Below are 17,626 nucleotides of genomic sequence, written 5' to 3'. Positions count from 1 at the left end.
ATCTGCAGAGAGCGGTACATGCATTTCAAGGAAATACGGCCCAGCTCGCACTGAAGCTTCGGGACCAGTACCTGAGCATGACCCAAGATCCAAGGGGAGAAGCTTACAGATACAGTGGAGCCCAAAATGCTGAGCTGGACGAACCTTTCAAAATATAGGAACTCAAGGCCGCTCTAGCGAGGATGAAACGCGGGACCGCGCCAGGAAGGGACGGGATCTCGGTAAAACTCCTAGCCAATCTGCCGGACCGCGCATACGAATCCCTCCTAGAACACTTTAATTCGGTTTGGATGGGCGCAGCTCCACTCCCCACGGAGTGGAAGACGGCGCTGATAACTTTCATCCCCAAGGCGGGCAAGGCCATAGATACGGATAACCTCAGACCTATTTCTCTCACCTCGTGCGTAGGCAAACTGATGGAAGCTATGGTCAGAGATAACTATCTGAGTACCTAGAAAACAAGCGAGTCTTCGCCGACTCGATGTACGGCTTCAGACCAAATAAATCGGCTCAGGACATACTGCTGCAGCTCAGCAGGGAGGTACTAAACTCGATCGAACATCCGAACGGGGATAAGATAGTGTTGGCCCTAGATCTGAAGGGAGCCTTCGATAATGTGACACACGAGGCGATCCTCACACACCTATCAGAGACGGGATGCGGCAAGAACGCTTTCGAGTACATAAAACGCTTCCTCACGGACAGACAGGCCTACGTGAGGATCTAGAACGCGGAACACGGCCCCTTTCTATTAGGCACGAGAGGGACGCCACAGGGAGCGGTGCTATCCCCCCTGCTTTTAAACTTGGCAATGAAGAACCTGCCGGTCCACCTGGAGAAAGTCCCGGGTGTGCAGCACGCGCTCTACGCGGACGACATCTCCATTTGGACCACGCAGGGCTCTCTCGGAGAAATGGAGGCCAGCCTGCAGGAGGCGGCCACCGCGGTGAACGAGTACGCGAAAAGATGTGGCCTTCATTGCTCCCCTCAAAAATCCGAATTCGTGCACATTCGCCCCAACAAAAAATGCACAAACAAGATAGAATTGAGACTTGGATCGGAACCGATACCCGAAAGAAAAGAAATTAGAGTCCTAGGTCATTTTATCCACCAGCGTAGGCTGGCGACGACCACGCTCGACAAACTAAAGAAGGTGGGAGATCAGGTGGGCCGAATGGTCCGCAGAGTCTCGAACAAGAAAGGGGGATTGCGAAGCAAAGACGCCTTGCGGCTGGCCAATGCCTTTGTAACAAGCAGAATCCTGTACTCGACCCCCTATCTCCGCCTCAACAAACACGACCAGAACATCATCGAGGTGATAATACGCAAAATGGCGAAGAAGGCCCTCGACCTCCCGATAACCACATCTAACCTGAGACTCCAAGGTCTGGGTATGACGAACTCCTTCGATGAACTTAGAGAAGCCCACCTCACAGGTCAATACACGCGATTATCGCAGACGCCGTCGGGACGCCGCCTTTTGGCCCGTCTGCACATAGAACACACGACTCTAACCGAGGAGAGAGCACGACTCCCTCAGGAGTAGCGTTACGCCCTGCACGTAAGACCACTCCTAATTAAGATGTCCAGGGACGACCACGAGGGTAGACTCAGGGCCAGGGCAGAGGCCTTAGCTCACCACTACGGAAGGAAACCCGGGGTATACTACGTGGACGCATCCGGCCCGCACCAAGGCGGGTGGTACACGGCGGCGGTGATCCACGAGTCCAAAACGGTGAACGGGCTCACCTTCAAAGCCCGAAACGTAACTCAAGCAGAGGAAGTCGCCATCGCATTAGCGGCAACACACTCCGATTCCAAGACAATCATAACCGACTCGCGAGGGGCGTGTCGGAACGTCCAACAGGGCTGGGTCCCGTACCTGGCCTACCGGCTACTGCAAAACAGCTCGTACGTAGGAGGTCCATCCCACCGCTTCATAGTCTGGGCTCCGGCCCACTCGGGGCTAGGAGGAAACGAGGCAGCAGATGCAGCCGCCCGCGCGCTCTCTAACCGGGCAACCTCGTCCCCCGCCTCCTCTGAAGAAGTAGCGGAAGCCACGCCGACCTACACTTACAGGGAAATAACGCAGTTATACCAAGATAGACAAACTGTACTCCCACCCGTGTAAAGGATTAACGAGAGCGGAAGAACGCCTTTTCCTCCGCCTTGTCACGAACACCATGATGTGCCCGGCCTCGCTAAAGCACTTTGACCCTGCCTTCTCCGGGGAGTGCCCGCACTGTGGGGAGAGGTCCTCGGACCTCTACCACATGGTGTGGGCGTGCCCCTCCAACCCTGCTTTTACTCCAAACCCAAACCCCACCCGGGAGGACTGGGAGGCGACCCTACTCGCCTGTTGCGACCTGAAAGCCCAAAAGGCGATGGTCGAACGAGCTATGGCGGCAGCGGAAGCCACTGGGGTCCCGTACTAGGGACTCCACCTAGTGCTTGTGAGGGGAAGGGCACTAAGCCTGACTCCAGAGCAACCTCCATGTAACTCCATCTTTTCAGAGGAAATAAACGTTTTTACCACCATCCTCAAAATGGGCAAGAATGGGCGTTGTTTGTAGGCGTTTGCGGAGCTTTTCGAAGGCGTCCTGCTGTTCCTGTGCCCAGACAAAAGGCTGATCGTCTATTGTCAGCCGAGTGAGAGGCTCAGCCAGCCTGGAGAAGTCTTGCACGAAGGGTCTGTAATATGTGCAGAGGCCAAGAATTCGGCGAACAGCTTGCTTATGAGTGGGGCTCGGGAACGCAGCTACAGCGGCCGTCTTGTAGGGGTCATGGCTGACGCCCTCAGGTGTCCCAACATGGCCCATAAACTTCAGCTGTTGGTACGCGAAGTGGCATTTTTCGGGTTTTAGAGACAGACCAGCTGATCGGATCGCCGTCAATACTGCACTCAAGCGTTTGAGATGTTATTCGTAGCTCGCAGTGGGTGCAGGTGGGACGTTGGCCGCTAGGTACTGATCGATCTCGCGGGGTCGTTCACCATAGAGAGGCGGGGGTGCGTCTGGCGAAAAGCCACGGAGGCCAATCCGGCGGTACGGGCAGTGACAACGGATGTGGCCTGCTTCGCGCAGTGAAAGCATAGAGTAATATAGAAGTAAAGAGCGGACACTCCCGTAGGCCCCAGCGGCCAACTTTTGTGCACAGCGCACCTAGCGGACCCGGGGAAACGCACTGGCCTCAGAGATGATAGGCTTAACAGTAATCTTCGAGGCTCTACTTTCATTGCGTCTTGTGCGTTCTCCACTCGCGCGGAGGAGGCGGTGTCACATTGCCCAGCTGAGCAGCCGGCCACCAGCGTGACGATTACGGAGCACGCAACGATTATCCAGGTTTCGACGCTCGTCAAAAGCGTTTGGCTTTGATCGCTTGCCTGGACGCCGCGGCAAAACACGTCACCCACAAGCCGGAAAGGCGTTATGCCACGCATCGCGTGCGCTTGGCAAGCGGCAGTGAACCTGCTACGTGCATTCTATCAGGGTGACAATGAGCGCATCAGTCACTCCGCAGAAGGAAGCCAAGACATGCCAAGACCATACTCTTTTTCTTCTTTTTTATTTGCACGTTCAGTGCCATCTGGCGGAAACGGGGAAGCGCCGAACTCGGCCGCGAAAGGGCCAGGGTGTCCGCTCTTTACTTTTATGTTACTCTATGGTGAAAGCACAGGGGCCTGTTGTTCGGCCCGCGCCACATGTTTGCCTTCATAACGGGTGGGCGGTAGTCTGGCAGCGCTGTCGTATACGGGAATCGATGGGACGGCGCGGTAGTGGCAGGAGAGTAGAACGCCGGCGGTGGTGGCGCAGGGCTGGGCAATGCCTCGCTTTATGTCATCACATAGGGTGCTGGTGGTTGGGGTGGTGGAATGTGCTGCACCGTGCGGCGTTTCTCGTCACGGACAGCACTCGAGATGGCGGTGACACTAGGAGGCTGCTCCACAGAGTGAAGGTTCTGCAGCTCTTCGCGGACGGTGCTCCTGATGAGCTCTCGGAGGGTGGTGTTCTCATCCCCGGGCTTCGGCATATGGCATTCCACTGCAGTGATGTTTGATGGACGGCTGGAGTGCGCAAACCGCTGTTGCAAGGCGCGCTCCATGCCTGCCGCTTCCTTTGCAAAATCGGCGACTGTAGCCGGAGGATCGCGCACAAGCCCGACGAACAACTGATCCTTCACTCCCCGCATCAAATGGCGCACCTTCTTGGCTTCCTACATCGAAGGATCAGCGTGGCTGAAGAGCCGGGTCATGTCCTCCACGAACATCGGCACGCTCTCGTTTGGCTGCTGCGCTCTGGATTGCAGGACCAATTCACCACGCTCCCTCCGTTCGTTGCTGCTGAACGTATCCAGCAACTGCCGCCGGAAGTCTTGCCGGTGTGGATGGCGGACTCGTGGTTTTCGAACCACGTCTTGGCGGCGTCCTGGAGGGCAAAGTAGACGTGCCGAAGCTTGCGGTCCTCGTCCCACAGATTAAATTCCGCGACCCTGTCATAGCCGTCCAACCCGTCCTCCACATTGTGAAACTTGTCGCCATGAAACGACGCGGGCGTACGAGCCGTATGAAGAAGTAGCGGTGGCGAACTCACAGATTGCTGGAAGGTCTGGCTGGCCAGCGTAGAGGTCATCGTGCGGGGTGGCGCGGTGAGGGGATTGTATTCGGGGGCTAAGCCTCTCAAGCGGCGGCTTGACTTGTGGACAGGTCTCGTGTCCAGGGGGTGTGGCTGAGCGCTGGAGGTTCCTGGGACCTCTTCGTACATAGATCATCACCCGCACTTCCACCAAAATGTCACCAGATGCCGGTAGAACGTTCTCCCTGGCAGAACAATACTTGGCAAGCACACTGGAAAGAGCTCAGCGGCCGACCCTAGAACCGAGCAGAAGACGACCGAAGTTCGGCGCGCGACAAAGGACGAAGACAGACCGCAGGGGGCGCGCGCAGAGTGGTGTCTAAAATAAGTGTGGCATTATATATCAGTGACGGTGCTTGGACAACTGCTAGCGTTCTGCGCCGCTTGGTGATTTAAAGTGCGGTACTTGGATTCCTGTTTGCGTCCTAAGGTCGCTTGATTACATCATTTTGTTTTTGCTGCTGTCGCTGGGGTTTTCTTTACCATCTGCAAGAATTTATGCCTGGTATGAATTGCTGCGCTAGTTGGTTCTTGTCAGACATCATGGAATCGCAGCGCTTACAGACGAGGACACAGACAGGACACGCACACAACAGCGCAGTTGTGTACTCTGTGTCGTCGTCTGCAAGCGCTGCGATTCCATGATATCTGTGACAACACAAGCTAACACACTAACACATGCCGCCTGCTTTCATCGCAATGGGACTAGTGACACTTTCGCCTTAAAGATTAAAATGTATGCATGAATGCAGTAAAGACGCTTATGATAAGGGGCTTCTTCGAACGGGACTACCAATCGCAACAGAATGTAAACGTAGCCATTATTTTCACCGAATCTATGAAAGTGACTGTGTCAGTGAACCCGCTGGTGTTTGGTGACTGCTCCTTACTTAAGTCCCAGCGCCAAAAGAAGTTGCTGCGGTGAATGCTTGGTCGAGTTGCCAGTTCCTGATCAAAGCCCTTACTTTAAAGTCACAGTGGCTGCTAGCCTGTCACTATCGGCTGTTTATACTCTGATCCCGGATGAGCGGGTTTGTCTTAAGAGGAATTGACTGATGATACGAAGATGACTGACTCTGACGCACCGGGCATGTGCTCACCGATATCCAGCCTTCGCGATTATCAGTTACTCACGTCTTGAGAACTACTATATTCGTAGCTGACAGGGACGATCTGGTCACTGAAAACTGCCCCTTATCGCAGCTTCGTCACGGAGTGATCGAAGTCACTCCTTGACATACGCGGCATTCATGCTTAGAAAACCACATGAAAACCACTGACATGTCTTATATTGAACGTCTTCAGATGACAGAGTTTCCGTCGTAACGCCAGTACTCACCTGCATACATTGTGCGATTTTTGTTGCCAATGAAATCGTAGCCTTCGACAGGCCGAGAGGGCGGCTGGAAGGGAATTTTCTCGCTGCCGTAGTGCGGTGCGAAGTGTGCGAGGTACAGGAACATAGGCTGCGAGAAAAAAGAAAGCGCTGCCTCATGCGTGTTTCTTGGCACGCGCCAGTTAAACGCTTATTTCTTTCAGCTCTGAGTGTTATAACGGCTTCAGCGTTCTCGAGCGTTATACCGGCTACTTTGCTCTTCCGTATTCGGAACAAGATGCTCCGGAAGGAAATAAGGGCTAATCCTTTTGCTAAAAAGGTGGCGTTCTTCGAGGGTTATATTAGACGAAGTACACAGAAGGTACTGAGATTTTTAGCTTTACAAGTGCATGAAAACTTCGAAAATACAATGTTTCCACCGAAGATAGTCTTGACAGTTTGAAACGGGTACGTCGGCAGCGTTCCCAAGCCGATACAAGTGTAAGTTTACAGTTTCATTATGTACACATAATCAGTAGCTCTCCAAAAATATCGAATTATTTTAGGTCTAACCTGCTAACATAGAGTGTGTAAAGATTGGCCTGGAAAATAACCTTGTCAAAACCAAGCGTAGCAACAACCCATACGGAAATGAAATAAATATTGCCGCGACTGCCTTTCGAACCAGCGGCGGCGCCCAAAAATCAGTTTCACTGGCCACTGCAGGAGGGAACTACGCTATCGCCTCAGCCGAAAACGCATCGTGTTAAATTGCAACACACTCTCGCGCTGTGAATTGCTCATCGTTGTCGTCATTGCCTCCCTTCTGCGGCGCGAACAGTTCCGGTCGGCCTAGCGTCGACCAGAGCTTAACCTTTCTTATAGCGTCGCCAGACGTTCTGAAGAGGGTAAACACAGGCTTTCGCAAGTCTACTCGGTTTAGCTACTCTATAACCCTATCACTTTTTTCTAAGAAATGTTAAAATTGTTTAGCGACTGTGAAACAACAACCACTAGGGAATAAGAGCTGACTGTGAGAAAAACACAAACAAATGAAGAAAAACAGAGCCCACAATCGACCCGCCATAAAAAAAAAAAATACCGTCTGCAACTCCGGCCTAAAACGGGGAATCTCCTGCAGCATTCGAAAATATCGGCAACGCAAATACCAATTACCTTGCACCATCGTGTGTTAGGAAATATTTTTGGAAAAGCACAAGATTATATATTATTCTACATGGAAAGTGCAGTGTCCATCGGACAAGTCCCTGAAAGATGAAAACAACCGTTTTGCTGTTAGCAAGTGCTGCAAACTGCTACTGCAGAGTTTTTGGGAGCGTGCTACTAGAGTATGAGAGATAACGAATACGAGGATTAAGAGCGCTTCGCCATTTTAAATTACTTTTGAAGATTTTTTTGCTACGACTTGAAGCCAATGGCCAAGGTGAGCAGTCTTCTCTAAGGTGGCTCCCCATTCCCACAGACTACAGGCAGTAGATAATATTTCGCTATAATATATAGTACGACTGTAAACCAACTTTCCCAGCGCGTAAGTCAAGCGTGTTCTTGCAGCACATTATCGAGCAGCCACATGTGCACGGGGACTAGAGAAATCGCCTGGCGGGTAAACAAAATTCCTAGCCGTAAAGTGTTCGTCTCCTGTTCCGCGGAGCGGTGTAGAACTGGGCAAGCTATTAGATCAGCAAGTTAATTCATTTCCAGCTTTCTAACACAGAATAGACATTCATTCAGGACAGCAGACGCGCTGTCTCGAAGCTGAAAAGAAAATTGAGCTGGCAGTGACGCAGAGAAAACAGTTTGGAAGAGCTTCGTGTCGTTGTAGACTTGTTGTGACAAAGTGGGAGAAAATGTAGCATTTTTTTTTTATCTACCAACCCTCCTATGTAAAAAGCAGCCTGATGTTGTCATGTTTCAACAACTCTGTGTCAAGCTCGGCGCTAAATAGCTGTCCGTCGTGTCATCGTCAAGCAGATCATTACGATCATAATTTATCATAAAACGTCGAGTAGTTTTCACCTCATAACGAACTGTATTGCTTTGTAATGTAAAATTTCTGTCACAGCGAAGAGGAGCCGCACTGATCAGCAATGTCGTTCCATACTAAACAACAATTCTATTCCGCGAAAAGGCACGACCGCACGTCCGGAGATATCTTTTAGCCAGTACACTTCACCGCGACCCACCTTGTCAAGTGGATGATTCCGAATGATAGACAACGTTTCTTCATTTATTATATCAGTGTAATATCTTCCTGTATCATTCCTTGCCACAGTCAGGTTTCTTCTGAAGTCCAAGCCCAAATCGCTGGAGTTTTTCTGCGGAAAAGAAAAGAGATAAAAGAAGACGTCAGCTCACCATCCAGGCGATATCGATATTTCCAAGCAGTATAACGAAGCAGCCTTTTTCAGTAAAAAAAAGCCAAGCACTGAAGCATACCCAAGTATAGCAAAGAATGATGGATTTTTTATGAAACAAAATGCAATTATGCAATCATGGCAATGAAAAGAAACATCAATTGCGAACGCAATTAATCACAGTAAGTGATGAAACGTTCATCACGGCTCACGAAATATGACCGGGTAGCATATTTCATTCATCGCGGGCCTACTGAAGGATGAAGGCTAACTGGAGGTTACTGGTGCCGGCCCGGTTTTAACCGATATTTGGCGTGCTCCACCCAGCCCCAGTACATGTCCGAAAAATCATTTAGCTCTCGACTTCTACTCTAAAATGGGCCTATTTAGATAACGTTGTTTTCCAGTTCACAGAGCTATGGACATGGCAGAAAAATACCGGATGTCTTGTGCTTACTTTAGATAGATATATTCGTTAAAGTGAAGATTATAATCTCTTAAGCATTGGTATTCATGAGGCGCCTTTTTTTTTCTTGAGGATTTGTACGAAAAGTACGTTTCCGAAGCCATAGGTCAAAACACGGTTATCGACCAAACGTCTACTGCATAGTTTTATGTAACGCTACAGATACCAATAACATCCAATTACAAGGCTAATCTGTGATTAAAGAATCTATGCCTCAAATGGTAGTTTTGATGTTGATTAAATGATTCTACGTCACATAAACAAGGCGATATAAAGGCTGGTACCTGATGATAAGGTACACGACGTAATAACTGTTAGAAATGAATTTTAAGGAAATGTCTTAGTTTGCACTCAGGTTGTTAGAGCAACTTGTGCTATGTGTATTGTGCAGGAAAATACAAATGAAAAATATTGCATAACGTCCGTCAAATATATAGCGCTAATAACGGGGTATTTGAGCTCAAAAATAAAGAGCAAATGGAATTATGTATAGTTATTTTCAAGCACATGATTTATAGCTGACTTACGTTAACTAAAGCTGCGTTTTGGGCATGTTTGTACCGATTTCTGGTGTTAATTCCCTCCCACCACGGACCTTATTTTTGAAAAAAAAAATGCTCAGTGAGGTTTTCTCTTCGCAGACTGTTCGACGAGAATTTCACTTTTCTTTATGTTAATTTTTCTCACACCGTTGGGCTTTCGTTTTTGAGGCACTGAACATAAAAAAAAACATTTATTCAACATCCCAGCTGCCATTAAAAGCTCAGAAGAGCTTTGCTGTAGGATGCAGTTATTGTGTTACCAACTGAAGGGTATATCCAAGCGGAAAAATCGACCACCGACACGCGTGGAGTTTTGTGAAGCTACCTTGTGATATAATCACAACCTACCCACCCTAGCAAGTGGAATATAAATTGGCCGGTCGTGAGAGGCTCCTCGGCAAGCGCACAAACTTTGGTCTCACAAACACCACCGATGACAGTCCTCGAAACCGACACCTGCCAATGCAGTGGCGTATTCTCTACAGCACTAGGAGTAATATGAAGACTGGCATGCATCTACGAGTGTAAAGCAGGGAATGAACGAGTCCGCATATATGGGCATTAACCCTTTTACACCATCGCGTCGTACTGATAAGGCAGAGCTATAGCACAACCTGCATTCAAACGAAACACCGTGGATACCTCAAGAGTTGTTTTTTTCTGGGTGCCGCCACATAAAACGATGCATTAGATATCCGGTCAATACCGCGTTTCCACCGCTAACTTCTCAAACGCACTTTTCGTACTTACCCTGAACGCGATACTGTAAACATCAACGTTACTGCAGTAGGTAGAAGCTGAGCGAAATCAAATTACGCTCCTACCTTATTTTGTGGTCATACCGTCGAATGTTATTTCCAACAGAAATCACAACGCGACGCAATTTACTCTGAGATCTGAAAGACATCTTATTAATACGAATATGTGTCTTAAGTACCTAAACCAATTTCTTTTCTGTTCATGTTTTCGCCATTTTTCTTTCAATTTTCAAACGCTGCTTTACAACTGTTTCAGTTTTCCTCATCTCCTAGCTTTTTCCTCAGGACGCGCTTTTTTTTTTGTGGCCTGCAGATTGCAGTTAGATATGTAGTTCTGTCAGTCAAACTAGATAAAAAACACCCCCTAAGTGAGGACATCGTCCAGAAATATAACTGTTCTAATTACAATCGTGGTGGCATCACGCCCGCCAAACATGACCGCGTACAGCGAACTAATGAAACACAACTTATTTCAACAACAACATTACCTCAAGAGAAAAACAGGAAGACTTTTCGACGTCGATCTCGCGCACGCTACTTACAAGACACCCCTAAACATAGCACATGTGGTGTGGCAGTGATGGGCTTCGACACGTAATGAAACCACCCAAATCCACCACACCTTCGATCAAATGAGGAGTACGTACTCCCAACCAACCACCCTGGGAACACCTTCAAGTCCCTGTGGCACTTCGCCTTTGAGCGGCAGCTCTACCTTTTTACCTGAACGACCCAATATTATAAACTAGCAAAACCTACTCTCTAAAACAGCTAATGCCTTCCCCTCGCCTTCCACATGGCTCGGGCCTTGATTTCAGAATACCTTCAAGCATTCATTTCAGCCACACAATTCAAAAATCTCGCAGCCTTTCCTTCGAAATAAAGCACGTCTACGTTATAATCCTATGTGTCTGTAGACCGCAGCTTTTGAAGCAATGAAAGCGGTCTTCATTAAAGCCACGTGGAACAACGAGATCGCTCACCGGAGCTCTTTCATGAGTGTAATAATCGATGGCGCCACCCCAGTTGCCGACATGGCTCACAAAGCCCCTTTTCGTGGGCGTGTGTACTGACTTCTAAAAGCCAAGGTACCACTGGAAATACAAGGATGATCACTTAAGAACACAGAATATAACGCACCACACTGAGAGTTAATAATCCATTATTACCGGAGTAACAACAGAGCGTTGCGACAGGCGGATATTATCTTGCGTATATTTGCGCGAAATACACATTTTCAATTTTTATGTAGCATTACTTCTGCCTTTACATGCGCACTGCTCTGATGTTTTGTTATTGCTTTAAAGTGCTTTTTTTGGAGGGAGAAGTGCACTGTTGCGCTTTCATTTACCATTATTTCTACACATACATGTGTACTGCTTGACTGTTTTCTATTCTTTTCTGCTAATTTGTCGAAGACGGAGCTGCTGTTTTGTTTTCTTGTTTTAGTCGTTTATCTGCAATTATGGGTTATGTTGTTCAGCTCCATCAATGGTACGCGTTGGATTGGAAAAACATTTATTCCGTCAAAAATACTGATGCAAACGGTCCGCGCTAGATGGCCGCCAAACCATGGCTGGCGGCGACCTGAGCGGCACACTCGGTGGCCAGGGCTTGAATGCCCGGGTCCTAGCTGAACAGCACGGCCTCCAATCGCTCAACAGAAGGAATTCGTACTAGATCCTCCGGTGTAGGTTCTTCCTTAAATTGCCATAGTATGTGGTCATACGTGGCAGTTTCGCCACAGAACCTGCACTCGGGGATATAGCCATCCGGGTACATTTTTGATAATAGATAGGGGTTAAGAAAGGACCTCGTTTGGAGCCTCCTCCAGGTGGTCTCTTGTGCCTTATCCAACGTTTTGTCAGGTGGTGGAAATTTGTTTCTTTCCAATTTGTAATGAGTTGTAATATCATGAAAAGATGCCAGCGCCTCCTTGGAGTAATCTATGGATACGGACGACCCACCGACTCGGTTGACGAAACCTCGAGCCATGCTGTGGACCGCCTCGTATCCCGGATTCCCCGAGTGAGCCGGCACTCATATCACATCAATTTCTTTGTAAGGTTACCTGGTCAGTTTCAGTATTCGCTGTGCCGCATTCGAGATTCTGCCCCCTGCAAAACTACGGACGGCCAATTTGGAATCCGAGAAGATCGTTTCCGCGTCAGTGCTAGCTATGACTAGCGCCACAGCCGCCTCTTCCGCTGTTAGCGAACATTTTTTAAGTACCGACCCCGGGGCCCGCCCGCGCGCGCGCGTCTACCAGCGCCAGTGCGAACGCTCCGCTTGATGTGTATTGTGCCGCGTCTACGTAGACAGCTCCTGCGTCCGTATCGTATTTTTTTGTGCAGAGCGAGTGCCCTAGCTTTCCGCCTTCCTTCGTCGTGGGAAGGGTGCATATTCTTTGGTAGAGGTTTGATGCTCAGTCCCTTCCTAACGAGTTTGGGTATCTGTGTTTTCGTGTCCGCTGGTGGAGGTTCCACGCCTATGCCTAGGAGCTCTAGTATGGTTCTGCCTGCCTTGGTGCGCTTAAGTCTTTCTGTTTGCATCGTGAGGTGGGCCTCCTTGAGCTCCTCCAATGTAATATATTCCTAATCCCAGGAGTCGTTCTGTCGACGTGAAGTACGGCAGTCCCAGGCTGCCTTGTACGCTTGCCTAATTATCGCCTCGGCTTTGCCTTTCTCCGCGGCATCTGGCTTAAGGTATGGTAGTGCATACACCATCCTGCTCAGACCAAATGCCTGCACTATCCTACTGAGGTCTCTTTCTTTGACTCCCCTTTTGCGGTTGGCGATCCTTCTGATTAACCTAACTGACATGTTAACTGATATTTTCAGCCTTTTCCGGGTTTTTTGTTTTTCCTGTTGGATTGTAGATACAGCCCTAAGATCCTTATTGACTGCACTGCCTTAATGAGAAGTCCCCCCCCCCCCCGCACACGTTATGCGGGAGTGGGAGCGCTTGTCGCCTGGCACCGGGACCTCTGGGTTTGTCTCTGGTGACCAGTAGCTCCGATTTTGAGTGTGAGCATGTTAGACCTGCTTGATCTGCCAGCTCCGCGATAGTATCTACCGCGCGTTGCAACGTTTCCCTATATCTGACCGTTGCTCCCGCTGGTGGTCCGGAGGGTGATGTCATCTGCGTAAAATGTGTGTCGCAGCCCGTGTATGGCTTCTAGTCTGGGCGGAAGTTTTATGAGAGATAGAATGAAGAGAAACGGGGACAGTACCGATCCTTGCGGCGTCCCTCTGCCCCCCAGCCGAAAAGGCAATGACCCTATCTCGCCTACCGTTATTATCGCGGACCTATGGCTGAAAAATGAGCTGAAGGCTTTGTTGAGGTCAAGGCCGAGTACTGATTTGGTGCCCGTGCCCCTCCCTAGGTCTATCACGTCTGCCTTCAGCTGCAGCAGGACATCCTGTGTGGATAAATTCCCTCTTAAGCCTAGCATGGTTGGAGGTATGATCTCGTTGTCATCTTTGCACTCCTGCAGCCTTTTTTTTTAGGATTACACAGTCCATGAGCTTGCCTACGCAGGAGGTGAGCGAGATGGGGCGCAGGTGGGCTATGTCTAGTTTCTTCCCTAGTTTCGGAATAAAAGTAATATTTGCATCTTCAAACTTTCACCAGCGCTGCGACTTGAAACAAGAAGAGAGAAGGAAGACAAGGACAATATTTGCATGTCTCCTGGCTGGCGGGATTTCGCCCTCGTCCCAGTATTTATTCATGAGGCCCGTGATTTCCGTGACCGATTTTGCGTCTGAGTTCCTTAACGCTTTGTTTGTGACCACGTCCGGCCCTGCAGTGGACGTGGTGCGTAGTTTTCCCATGGCGAAGCGAACCTCTGCCTCCGCGATTTCTGCATCTAGATATGGATCCGGGAGCCCTGTGTGTTCTGGAAGTTCAGAGCAAGGAGCCTTGCTGAGATATCTGTCCTGTAGTTCTAGCAAAGAATCCTCTGTGGTGCCTTCGTATTTGCGGATCAGTCGAGCGAGCTGACTTCTCTGCGTCGTTTTTGTTTGTGTCGGATCTAGTAGATGTCTGAGCAGTTGCCAGGTCTTTTTGCATCATAGCTGTTCATTGATGCGGTCACATATGCGACCCCACTGCTTGTCCTGAAGCTCCAGGGTGTAGGCTTCTATATGGCTTTCTAGTTTCGCTATACGTTTCCTTAGCGGTCTTAGGTGTTTGTGTTTCCTCAGTCTGTTTTGCAGGCTGCGATGTGCTTCCCACATATGGAGCCGCCTCGAGTCTGAGATTTGGCCCTGCTCTTCTCTCGGCACCTCCGCTGTGGTTTTCGTAATGTCCTTCCTAAGTTATTCTATCCAGTCATCGAGATTCGGGATTTCTGTTTCGGCTGTCTGCTCTTTTAAGTTCCTGAATTTATCCCAATCCGTGATATTTGTCTTCTTTGCTTTTTTGTGCTTAGCCGTTTTGAAGGTTGTGGGTAAAATGTATTGATCACTACCTAGTGTGTATCCCGTTTGAACCATTCGGCTCCCAGTATGTTCCTAGCGAGGTTTAGGTCTGGTGACGTGTCTACACTGACACTATTGCCTAGCCTCGTGCATTCCTGCGGGCTGTCTAATACAGAAACGTCCACGTTTTGGGTCGCTTGCCATACTAAGTTGCCTTTTGGGCTGGCGTAAACGTATCCCCATTCCGGATGCGGGGCATAGAAGTCTCCGACCACTAGTAACTGCGCTTTGGCTGCCAACCTTAGCCTTCGAATCAGTAGTTCCGGAATACCCGTCCCTCTGTCTCTCGGCGGGCTGTATAGATTTAGAATAAAGAGATTTTCATCATCTCGATGCTTTGGCACTATCTCCAATAGGACATAGTCCTCCTTGGAGCTGTCGATGTTGTGCTGTATTGCCGTGGCATTACGCTGCACCAGCGTGACGGTGAACGCGCTCGCGACGGTACTGGCGTAAAAAACCCGAACGTAGGAACGCTTTACAGCCCGGAAGTTTTACTGCGCCGCTAGCTTCTTGTAGGGCAATAACTTCTGGCGGACGCTTTATGTTTTGTATGTGGAGCTGCAAGTTCCCCCGCTTACGGCGGAAGCCTCTGCAGTTCCACTGCCACACTTCAATTTGTTGGCAAGGGGCCATGATGTTGCGCCGCGATTATCTGTACTGGCTGGTGACCAGGCAACTGTGGAAGACACGCCTCCATTTCGCTTAGTTTTTCCATCACTCCTTGGAATCACATGGTTACCTGATTTTGGAACGCCCTGAATTCGTTGAATAAGGCGTCCACCCTATTAGTGAGTGCTCTATTCTGCTCGTTAGGGTGTCCACCTTATCCTTCAAGATGTCACCCTTTCTATGACTGCATTAAGGTCAGTCCTGAGTTTACTCGGGGCTCTAATCTGCTGCGGCGTATCAGACTTCGAGGCTTCTGCTACTCGTTTACTGTTCTCCTGTTCGCTCTGGGAAGGTTGTCTTTTGATTGGGGTCCTAGCCTCCGTTTTCATCGGTTCCACCCCTGCATGTGACGCCGGTGGCGGGGCTCGCGTCTCCTTAGCTGGTGCGGGGGACTTCGGTTCTTGTCTCTTAGCATTTGTAATAAATGGGCGGAGCTCTGCCATCTCCTTTTCTAGCCTCGCAATTTTATCATCGCGTGCCTGTTTCTGCTTTCTTAGTTCCTTCTCTTGATCACTGTTAACTTGGGAGGCCGCACCCGGCCAACTCGCCTTTTTATCCGGTATGTCTGCGCCTCTTCCCTGGCTCAAGCTTCTTTCTTTGCTTGTGCTGCTCCCTCCTTCCTTCCCCGATAATGGCAGAAAGGAACTGGATCGGTCTCGCAGTTTGCTCTCGCGTCTCGCCCCGCGTCTCGCCTCTCGCCGCGGAGTCCTTGGTTGATGTTCCGCGTGGCGCTGCCCCTTGTTCTCGTTCTGCTTGCTCGCTTGTTTCCGGACTACAAGGCGATGCTTGCAGTTGAAGCTCCCAGTATGATGCGCCCCGTGGCACATTATGAAGTCTGGGATGCATGTTAGTGGTTCCCCTGCTGGAGGGGCCGGGTAGTCGTTACCGCAGCGGCGGCCTAAGTTTGTCTTGGGTTGGTAACAGACGTCAGCCCTGTGCCCGACCTTGCGACAATTGTAGCAAGCTTCCACTTGCTCTCTGTACAGGAAGACGCAGAAGACTGTGCTGCAGTTGTAAACGTTTCTTAGAATCGTGTTTCCTTTGAAAGTAATCTGGATTGTTCTGGACTTGCCCAGTAGTCTTGCGTCGACAATTTCGTCGTCCTTGTTTCTCCTCATGAAGCCCTCTCGGACCTCATCCGGCGAGGATCCATCGTATGCCCTGTACATTACTCCTCTAACCGAGTCGTCCGGCGCCCTGTCGTACGACGCCACCTCCTTGTCTTGCCCTCCAAGCTTGAGGACTTTCATTCCCGCGTACGCCGATGCTATTTGTCGGTGCGGGGTTCTCACAGTTAGCGTGTTGTTCACGGGGTTCACACGCGATGTGTCCCCGTCTTGCGCCGCCAACTGCGACACTTTTGCTGCTTCCCATATGGAAAGCTCGAGCACGCGCGAGGCGACGCTGCTCAGGTCCCAGTTTCTCGGCCGGCAGACGATTTTGTAGTCGTCTTGCGGTAGTCTCGGGGACGGTGCTCACTTCGTGGCGGGCGGTCCTCGCTTCTTCTTGGCTGGTGTGTGACTTTCCGTCGGCCTGACCCGGCTTAGGCCTAGCTCCATCGACGTGGCTGTCTGCGCTCTGTTTCGAGCGCCTGGCGCGGTCTTGAGGGCGGAGGATGGTTTCCCATTCTCCGTTTTCTGGAGTTATGTCCTCCCCTTTGACGGCGTAATCTATCTTCGCGGTTGCGCAGGTCTGGGGGCGGCTTGGCTGAGCGAGCGCGGAGCCCCGGACGCAACACTGGGCGAGGCCTAGGCGTGAGGACTAGCTCTCTCCGCCAAGTGGTTGGAGTAAAACGCCCGAAAAATACGGAAGCTGGGCGTCGACTTGCCGAAATCCACGGGTGCCGGGTGGAGTTAAAAAAATTATGAACACAGATCCCCATGTGCTATTCCCCTGCTGCCGATAAGTATTCAATAAGTATCATAGTTAAACTACGTTTATTAATTTGCTTAGACAGGCATTTTCAACACACCGACGGCGACAGTGGCCTACATCCCATTACCAAAAGTTGCCAGGTTGCAGTGACTAATGCGGAGCGTGGTTACGCTGGACTCGCCAGCATTCGGCGGAAACGGGAAAAAACTACGCCACATCAACGTGCGCCATGTCTCTCTCCCTCTGCGTGATTAAGACTCTGTATATCAGAAGTAATCAAAATAACTGCCTCCTTACTTCTGGAAAAGACAGTATAAGAGAACACGAGGTCACGTAAGTTATATAAAATCTGTACTAGGATGATTTCTTTGCTGTATTAATTAATTCGCGCTATCTTGCAAGCCTGCACAACGAGATGTAATGGCTCACAATGAACAAGCACCGGTTCGGGTCGTTTTTGCTTGCTTTATATACCTTCACGTAATGCTTGAAAGAAGGCAAACGTAACCGA

At 49.9% G+C, this 17,626-nt stretch overlaps 2 pseudogenes; one reads left to right on the top strand and one right to left on the bottom strand.

Moving 5' to 3' along the window:
- LOC149343946 (arylsulfatase B-like) overlaps window positions 1–17,626 on the bottom strand; it is a 69,932-nt pseudogene that overhangs the window by 20,602 nt on the left and 31,704 nt on the right.
- Window positions 417–2,488, top strand: LOC149343947 (uncharacterized; annotated as a pseudogene).

Source organism: Amblyomma mixtum, chromosome 5 (genome assembly GCF_055824585.1).
Source record: "Amblyomma mixtum isolate Tamu chromosome 5, ASM5582458v1, whole genome shotgun sequence".
NCBI lineage: Eukaryota > Metazoa > Arthropoda > Arachnida > Ixodida > Ixodidae > Amblyomma > Amblyomma mixtum.
Note: the sequence above shows the minus strand (reverse complement) of the source record. Positions and strands in the feature narration are given on the sequence as shown.